The sequence below is a fragment of the Canis lupus genome, chromosome 23, assembly GCF_003254725.2.
Source record: "Canis lupus dingo isolate Sandy chromosome 23, ASM325472v2, whole genome shotgun sequence".
Taxonomy (NCBI): Eukaryota; Metazoa; Chordata; class Mammalia; order Carnivora; family Canidae; genus Canis; species Canis lupus.
Window position 1 is genome coordinate 14,379,179 of NC_064265.1, and position 6,000 is coordinate 14,385,178.

At 39.4% G+C, this 6,000-nt stretch overlaps 1 long non-coding RNA gene across 1 annotated transcript in view; it reads left to right on the top strand.

Annotated features, from left to right (window-relative positions):
• Positions 1-5,052, top strand: part of LOC118352134 (uncharacterized) — a 70,473-nt gene extending 65,421 nt beyond the window's left edge. The window contains exon 3 of the long non-coding RNA XR_004808731.2: positions 1,516-5,052. This is a non-coding gene — a long non-coding RNA (uncharacterized LOC118352134). The remainder of the gene's footprint in view (positions 1-1,515) is intronic.
• The last annotated feature ends 948 nt before the right edge of the window (positions 5,053-6,000 follow it).

Below are 6,000 nucleotides of genomic sequence, written 5' to 3' on the forward strand. Positions count from 1 at the left end.
TTAAACTCGGCTACTTAGCAATGTCCCTCCACTCAGGCCTTAACTCCTTGGCCCACTTGTGCAACGACATCAGTAGCCTTGGGCTGGACAGGTAAAGAGTAGGAGGAAGGAAGGTGCAAGTGTGGAGATGCCAGGAGCATGCTCAATATCTTTCTCAATCATGGGTCTCCAGATGCCTTTCAAAGCAAATGCCCAAAACTCTGGTAGGGAGAAAAGACATTTCAACCTCTTCTCAGGCTCTGCTGCTCACCTCTTTCCTAGTTCCTTGCAATTACTAGCATAATTGTTCAGAACTTGGAATGTTAAGGGACCATGATTTCTAGCAGGAAAGGAAAATGTATCTTATTAGGTCCTGCAAAGGAAGTGCAAGTTCCTCTTTTTTTTTTTTTTTTTTTTTAGATTTTATTTATTCATGAGAGTCACACAGAGAAATGCAGAGACATAGGCAGAGGGAGAAGCAGGCTCCCTGCGGAGAGCCTGATGTGGGGCTTGATCCCAGGACCCCAAGATTACAAGCTGAGCTGAAGGCAAACACTCAACCACTGAGCCACCCAGATACTCCAGATTCCTCTTTACCCACCTGATGCATATGGCTGTGTGGGGAATTTTCAGCGAGATATTTAGTAAAGACATGGCCATATTATTCTCCAGTATATTTAATTTCCTTTCTCTGTATGACCATCCAAATAGTATAGTCTCAGGATGTAGATTTAGAAAGAGATAGGAGGCCTTCAACCTAAATTGGATGTACCAACCCAGCTTTTAATGTGGATGCACTATACCATTTAATACCACTATAGGTATTAGGTTCTTACATAGCTCTAATAAAGGAATCTTGGGTCGCTTTCTTGTTATCTTTCATGTGGACTGAGCTCCTTTGAGAATCCCATAGAAAGAAGATTGATACAGAGGCAGGATTTGGGATTCCTAGGTCTCTTAGAAAATATCAGTATAGCCCCAAACCCACAATCTCATCCAGAGTAAATTTGTACAGAGGATAGAAATAGCAGAATGTCAGGCTCAGGGAACTTGGCAGTGTCCTGTCCCTGTTTCATGCTTCTGCTCACCCCTTTCTTAGCTTCTCCTGCAGAGCATGAGAGTAGTGAATTTGGTCAGAGTTTCAAGACTTTCATTAGATCACAACTACCAATGGGCAGTCCCTGTGCTCTCAAATAAAACAAGCAAAACAAAACACTAAAAACTCAGTTTCCATGCTGCTTTTGCCTAATTTCCTCTTCAAGTGGAAAAGATGCAAACGTCAGTGAGAGTTCTCCTTAGGAGGGTCTGCAAACTCAAGTTGCCTCCTCTGATACTATGTATCTGAGTGGATAAATGAACTTAACTCTTCTCACTGTTTTCCTGGGACTTTCTTTTCTTTATTCTTCTCTTTTTTCTTTCACAGAACGGCCTAAAGTTCATGCTCCAAATGTGACGTTAGACATAGGGCCTGGCATTGGTACACAGCGATTAATAAAATTGTGTTTCTCATTTCACTTCTGTTCTTTGTGTTCACAGGATTCAACTGTCCCTGCGTTCCTGATTACAATTCCACGAAAATCTCATCACTCTGACTGCAATCTGTGATAATAATAACAACTGCTATTTACTGAATGCTTTTTGTGGGCAAGAAACTGTGTTAAGTGACTTACTGTTTTTCTTAATTATGCTGCAAGAGTCATCCCTCCACCCCCACCCCACAACATGGCAGTCTGCTCTTGTGGTCTGAGGGGTGTTTGACAGCATGTAAGTGAGAGGAATTCAGTGAACTTAAAGGCTCTTGGGAAGCCCCAGTGACAAATATGTAAATAGACATAGAGTGACTCCTTAATTGTACATCCAGAGCTCATGGTACTCTAGCTTTAATCTGTCCACCAAAGCTAAAAATCTCACACTGTCAAATATAGATCTTCTTCTCCTCCTTGTTCTTCACAAATTTCACCATCCATGCCTCCACTCATATTCTTATTCCTTTCCAATCACCTTACTGCTTTTGCCCATTTTTCTATATCCTGCTCATTTTTCAAAGCTTGCTTTAAGATATCATATCTGAACATCATTCTCTGATAGCCCATTACTGAGAGAAATTTCCTGGAATTTCTCTGGATTTAGGAGGTATAACTTGCAAAAATAACTTCGTATTTACTGTGAGTCCAAGTTTGGGTCTAAGTGTGAGGTCTGAGAACTTGTGTCAATATCATTTGCGTAAGATTTTTTGGTCGCCTATGTCAACATGACTTAGAAATTTTTTCCAGGAAAATTTTGCCTGGGAAAGATAAAGCTGTAAACTAATAAATAACTTCAATGTTTGCTTAAAGAAATTCCTACAGATCAATTTATCACGGACAACAGTCTCCTCACCTCAGCAAACAGCTTGCTTAGCAAACAAAAAGGTGCCTATCAACACATGCTTCAAGGGTTGCCTGATTGACAACCAGTTATGAAATATTATAGCATAAATTGTGTCCAGTTCTAGCCAGTTACCCACCTTGCAAGGCCCAGCTTATACCACTTGAGCCCGGACCCCAGACCCAAGAGCCTCAGAGTGCTACAAATATCCTACTTCTGACTTTCCCTTCTGAGTTGCTTCTGAAATCCTACCAAGGAGTTCTCTCCAACTACAATAAATTCAAATAAGCTTAGTTTTGCTTTATTAGCAGATTTGTGATGATATTTTGAGGAAGGCAACACTGGAATTGTACGTATTGGAGTATATATGACAAACGGAGAAGGGCTGTATACCAGAAGCCCACGTGAATGAAGACCAAGAAACTTTTCCTTAGAATTTATAAAGAAAGAAGGAGTTTTGAATGACATATAAACACAGTAATGAATTCTTCATCAGTGGAGGAGAAGAATAAGTCCAACTCTCTGAGATGATTCCCCCAGCCCATGAGAATCATTCCTCAGCCTTTGTCCCAGGAGAGAAGAATACTTTTAGATGATATGAGGATGTGCAAATAGAACAAAAGAGGTTGAAAAATAGCACTGTTCCAGAGATCCATACATATCCTCTCCTCGTTCAAAAATGTGAAATGAAAAATATTTTCTTGCTGCATCTCGGGTGGATCCGGGATAGACCTACTAAAACGTATGGAGGCAGCCAGCCTCAGAAGAGAAGGGATAAAAACTGTTTCCCATGGCACAAGAGGTGGCCCTGATGGGGGGACCTGAGAAGGCCTCGTGGACAGTGCAGAGGGGTGATCTGCGGGTGCTGGCAGCTGGAGACTGATGGGAAAAGCCACATCTCCATGGGCATCAGAGTAGATGACAACCTCAGGCCAAATATGTCACTGCTGTGCACACATGTACCCTATAGAAAGGAGTTGCAAAGCTCAGTAAAAAAGAAAAAAAAGGGGGGGGGGAGTGAGTGGAACCGAACACTTAACCGTGACTACACTGAATTGACTAAATTTAAGTTTCTGTTACTAGGTGCCATGGGAGTCAATTGGACATTGATTTCCACTATAGAATATTAAAACTACCGAAAAATAACTTTACATTTCTTGTAAACTTAAATGTATGGCTTTGAATTTAGTACCTATAGAAGAAGGAAGGAAAAAAAAAACACGACTGAAGGGCTGCTTATTCAAAGCTCTGTCAGCAGGTCAGTTTGAGAAATTCTCAAGTGGACTATAATCCTTGTGCATCTGCAGGGAAATGTCATCCAACTGGGGCATCTGTAGGTGTCCAGCCCTGCCACTATGCTGGGCAGCTGCCTGTGGAAGTCTCCCAGTAACTGAGAGTGGGTGGAAGATGTTTAACAGAGGTGGAATTGTTTGTGAGCTCATAGAAGACAAGAGAAGACAGCCTTGGAAGACACTCAGAGTGGATAGAAAAGGGGAGAGGTGGAATTTGGAGTCACTCTATGAATCACTAAAGGCATAAGCCAGATCTGTCTGCTTACTATCACTGTGACCCTTGTCCAATCTAAAAATGTGAAGCTTGGGGAAATCTGAGTTAATAGTATGTCTTCTCTGAAAATTGTGATAGCCATACAGTGGAGTTCTACTCAGGAAGAGAAAAAGAAAAAGTTGGGATGCCGGAGTGGCTCAGTGGTTGAGCATCTGCCTTCGGCTCAGGGGGTGGTCCTGGGGTCCTAGGGTTGAGTCCCGCATGGGGCTCCCAGCAAGGAGTCGTCTTCTCCCTCTGCCTATGTCTCTGCATCTCTCTCTGTGTCTCTCATGAATAGATAAATAAAATCTTAAAAAAGGGGAGAAAGTTATTAAAATGTGAAATAGCATGGCTGGATTTCAAAATTCTATCCTGAGTGAAAGAAGCTAGACTGTCTCCCCCTATCCCACAAAAAAGAGAAGACTGTATGAGTCTATCTATATAAAATCCTTAAACATGCAAACTAATCTATATAAATTCCAGAGAATGCAAATGAAGTAGATTCTTGACTGCCTAGGGGGAATGAAGGGAGGGATAGATTACAAAGAGCATGAGGAAAGCTTTAGGGGTGACACATATGTATATACCTGGGAATATATGTATCACATATATGTGATATATGTGTCAAAATGTATCAAATTTTACACATTAGACATTTGTAATTTGTTATGCACTTTCATCATCAATAAAGTTCTTTAAAATTTATGTTTTTGCACTTCGATTGTCCTTAGAGCTCAGTACCCATTTACTATTTTTTACTGTTTATGTACTCCTATCGTATGTGGCCCCTGAGACAAAGATTTGGTGTGATATTTGAACCCTTACTATGTTAAAAGAAGAATTATGGGTGTTGCTTCAGAAGGTCTTTGTTTATTGATCAGATAAAAAACTGGAAGTAGTCTTTCAATTTTGATTCTGTCTACTTAAAGAAAAGAAAGATAGCAATAATAACAAACAATAAGTTGAAGGCTTGGCATGAGTAACCAGGAGGGCAATCCTGCCCAACGAGGTGAAGAGGTGGGGAAGCAGGCACATAGCATACCGGGAAAGGCTTCGATGGGGACCTTCTGGTCTGGGGAATGTTTAGGACAAGGTTATGCTGAAAGGGCAAATGTCAAGAGAACACTTCTTAAAATAAACATTCAAATCTCAGGCATTGTTGTCCTCTCAAAATAATCTTTACTTATGTATTTATAGCTTGGCAACAGGAATCAAACTCCTTATGTGTTAACACAGGGCAGTTAATCTGAGTGTCCCACTGAAATGAAATTTAATCAATGCAGTCCAGTTTCCTAGTTTAAAACATATCAGAAAGTTTGAATATGTGAAAAGTGCCATCAGATAGACTCGTTATCTACTTTCTTTGCTGTGTATATTTTGAAATCTGTAATTTAGATAAGGTTACATATACCATATACGTATAATTTAAACAATAATGATAGAATGAACATGGTGAACCAATAACCCAGGTTAAGAAAACATAGCCTCAAAGATCTGTGGGTATCTGTACTTGATTGGTTCCTCCTACTTTTTCCTTTTAAAGATAATTAATATCCTGGATGTCATTAATCATTCTCATGTTTTCTTCATAGTTTTTTTTATTTATGTAGGTTCCTGTACACAAAATATTATTTTTCACCTTTCTTAACGTTTTTTAAAGCAGTAAATCATAGTAACTATATTTTTTTCTTTTTTCATATGGTATTGTGTATTTGAGATTCATTTTTATTGATAAGTATAGCTATGGCTTCCACTGCTTTATAATAGTCCATAAACTACGGAGTATTCATTTGTATTAAGTCTATAGAGATTTAGCCTGGTTCCATGTTTTCTTATCATAAAAAGTGCTATTACACATATTTTTACACATCTTTTTGTAAAGCATGCCAAAGTTATGTCTGGAGAGAGAATTGCTGGGGTTATAGGATCCACATATGTTCAAATTTACTAGATTATGTTAAATATTTTTCCAAAGTGACTTCCTTATTTACATTCCCATTGCCATTATACAAGATTTCCTTTTGGGTCACTGTCTTGTCAATACTTGGTATAATTAGATTTTACTCCTTGCCAATCCAGTGATTTAATTTGGTGTATTGTTCTAGTTTT